The following is a 3,925-nucleotide window of genomic DNA, read 5'->3' as shown; positions in this document are numbered from 1 at the left end:
TTTTTTTTTTTTTTTTTTTTTTTTGCTGACTATTGCTCAGAGGAATAATGTCTAGAATATGTAAAAAACTAAAAAAAAAAATCCCAAATAAAAGGCCCAATCAAAAATGGGCAAGCAAAATAAACAGATACTTCATGAAGAACAAATGACCAATACATACGTGGAGAAATGTTCAACATTGCTAGCCATTAGAGAAATGCACATTGAGACAATACTGAGATTCCATCTGACCTCAGAAAGAATGGCCATTATGAAGAAATCAAATAATAATGAATGCTGTGGGGAAAAGAAACATTTCTACCTTGTTGGTCAGAATCTCAACTAGTACAACCACTATGGAAATCAGTATGAAGTTTCCTTAAAAACAAACAAATAAACTAAAACTAAAACTGAAAGTAGGAAGCCCATTTGACATAGCTATCCCCTTTATAGGTATCTCAAAAGTTAAAGGAGCTATGTTACAGTGATACACTCATACCTGTGTTTATAGCAACACAATTTATGCTGACTAGATCTTGGAAGCAGCCTATATATCCATCAACAGATGAATTGCTAAAGAAATTACAAATAGTGGAGCACTACTCTCCCATAAAGAAAGATAAATGAGTGATTTATAGAAAAATGGGTGCTCCTTGAGACTATAATGTTAAGTGAAATAAATCAGACACAAGTTTAAATATTGCATGGTTTCTCTTATATGAGAAATTTAGATTATAATAAAAAATAATAGAAAGTAGGAAGATAGATCTTTCTCAAATGGGAAGGAGATCAAGAAATGGAGAGAGGGAGGTGGGAGAGGGGAAAGAGGATGAAAAAAGAGAATTAATACATGTTACGCACATCTACCAATGCCACATTTACACAGGAATGCAAATATTATGTATTACAAACACGCACTGATAAAAAGCAAAGAAAAAGGAAAGCCAAGATCTATACTTTATCCTTAGAGCAAGGCTGGCCTATAGCTTTGGCTGAGCCTATCTTACAGTGTTCATGCTGATATTAAAAATATCTTAAACTAGGTGGTTTATAAACAACAGAAGTTTGTTTCTTACAGTTCAAGAGGCTGGGAAGTTCAAGGTCAAGGGGCCACCAGATTCAGTTCTCATAGATAGCGCCTTCTTGCTGTGTGGGTGGCTAGCTATCTGGTATCTCTTTTATAAGGTTACAAATCCCTTTCACGAAGTTTCTGCCTTCATAATTTTAGTCTTTCAAGCACAACCTACCTACCTCCTCATACTATCCTCTAGAATATTAGGTTTTCAACATATACATTTCTGGGAAGACAAACTTTCAGGTCATTGCACTATTCCACAGAAGGATCCCTTGGTTGATTCTGTCAGAGCTTCCAGAAGTTCCAGCATGGTGTAATCAGGCTACGACCAGGGTAAGTGACTGAGTGGAATACAGTGAATGAATGCTAAGCACCTTTGCTTCACTGGGAACTCACCAACAACATCTACAAAAGTCTAGCTCTTCTGTCCAACCAGCTCTCAGATCCTTTTTTTTTTATTTTCTCTTAGAATGACTTGAACTCTGTCCTGAATCCCTTCCTCGTCCCTCAGCTCTTCTGCTGTGCTTTTAACCTGTTTCATTATGTTTGTTTACATAACTGGCTTTTGTCTCTTGTAGAACTGTAATCTATTTTCACTACTTCTGTTATTTATTCAACCTAACCAAGTAGGGCTTTGTGTATCATGCGTACTCCATAAATATTTGAGCATGGGGACAAAAGTATGCAGAGGTTATTTGTTTAGAAGTAAAGATTCTGAATCTTGCTCCCTAATATTCTGGGAATCTGCATGTTAATTGAGCTTGCTCTCCCCCTCTTTCACAAAAATACTCCATGAATCACACTTTAGGAATATTGCCTATATTATAAAGGTGGAGATGATCTTGATAATCCTTGTATTCACAATATAGCTTTTTCTTTTTCTTTTTGGTACTGGGGATTGAACTCAGGACCTTGCACTTGCTTGAGCTACATTTTGAGACTCACTACATGTTTTTAATGAATGGATGTAAGTATGAGTGGATGAATTTATACTTTTCGTGAATGGATGAGAAAGACGGATCTACAACTGATTTTTACTATCACATTTGACACAGTGCTGACCATGAACCCCATGGTATATTCTCCAAGTTCATTAGTCATGTAAAATCACAAAATGTTCACACTTAGGGGCCTGAAATTATTTATCCAAAATTCTGTGGCTTCAGAGTGGCTAGTTCTGTAATCCTTTATTGGCTCCTACACCAGACTTCATAATTTATTGACTCAATTTTTAATATTCCCCACTTTTACTCAAGTCCTTATAAAACACTTAATATTGCAGGCTTTATGCTAGGGGCCAGAAAAAAAAAAACAACTGAACAACAACAACAAAAAATCACTATAATCAATGGGTACATAATAGAAGAGAAAACCAACAACTACAATATGATCTCTCAAATAATATAAGAGAGAGAAAATATTTTCCAGTACTTACCTTAAATTTCACCCATATAATCACATGATGAATGTGATATAAATCTCTGGAAACAACTGGTTTCTATCCTTTCTGGCTGATTATCCAAACAATCTCTGTTCCTTCCTTTGCTCCCCAGTTCTCTGGATTGAAGAGCCCACTCAAACAAGCTTCTTGGCTCCATTTTTAGCTCTTCTTCCCACTCTAGAGCCAATAGCAGCCATGACAAATAGATGGATTTGGCTTGGAGATTTAGGTGGCCCACATATGAAGGGAAATATCACCAGTTGTGTACTTTACAGTTTCCTTAAGATAAATAGCACAACACAAGTGGATATACTTTAAATGTTTGGGGCCCAATGTGATATTGTAGAAGGAACAGTGAATCAGGAATATGAAGGGGGAAACAAAAATGATAAATACAGGCTTGCTTCCCCCCACCCTTCATTTATTTATTTTTAAAGCACAAAAATTTCAGTCCTCAAAGTGTTTTCCGGTATTAACTTTGTGACACTGAGCAAGGCCGTAGTGTCTCTGGACCTTGATTTCCTTATATGGAAAATGAGGGAGGTTAGTCTTGGTTATCTCTCAGGTCCCTTACAGCTTTAAAAGTCTGATAAAAAATTTTATTTACCTACAACTTTATGTAAAGATCCAACAGGCTCCCTTCCTCTCCTTCATCTTTTGCTAGCTTGGGTTGTGTCATTCCGAATAGGTGGACATGAAATGAAACTTTGAATCTAAAATTAAACAGGACATGGTTCTATAGAAAAGTTGCGTGGACATGAATAGAGATAGCCTGCAGGGTGCAAAACACCCAAGGCTTTTGACAGAGTTTGGACAGGACCTGGTTGTCAGAATAAATGTGTCTTTATAATTTCTATTGCAATATGTTTGGCCGTTGACCAGACATGTATGGAATGCTTACTGCACTTGTTCAAATGGAAAGGGCAACAAGAGACAGGGAGAGGGAGGAAAGGAAGGGAAAAAAATTTAAAGAAAAAAATAATTGAAGGGAAATAATGGAAATAGATATATTGCAAATGGGGAGCAAAAGAATGTTTGGAGAGGGAAGGAGAACCAGATCAGAAAGATTAAGATGTGTTATGTACATGTGATCATTATGTACTGCAAACATGTATTGAAAAAACAACAAAAACCAAATAATACACTAAGTTCCTAAAACTATTGGGGAAAAGCAAGCTAAAAACTCTTAGTTTTTAGCTAAATTGTAATTAGGTTTAAAACTGCTGTAGGATTTAAAGAGACCAAGAAACTTCCAAAAAATAAATAATGACAGTTTTATAGTAAATATTGAAGGATAATAGCTACATATTTATGTTTCTATATGTATTTGTAGTTAGTAAATTCTCAAAGAATGAAGACATAAAATTCTGTTTTGAAAGTACTAGCCAAACTTTGGTAAAAATAATTTTCTGTATTTAGAGAAAATATAA

The sequence above is a fragment of the Fukomys damarensis genome, unplaced genomic scaffold, assembly GCF_012274545.1.
Source record: "Fukomys damarensis isolate Sample0158 unplaced genomic scaffold, DMR_v1.0_HiC HiC_scaffold_12, whole genome shotgun sequence".
Lineage (NCBI taxonomy): Eukaryota > Metazoa > Chordata > Mammalia > Rodentia > Bathyergidae > Fukomys > Fukomys damarensis.
This window is presented reverse-complemented; position numbering follows the sequence as displayed.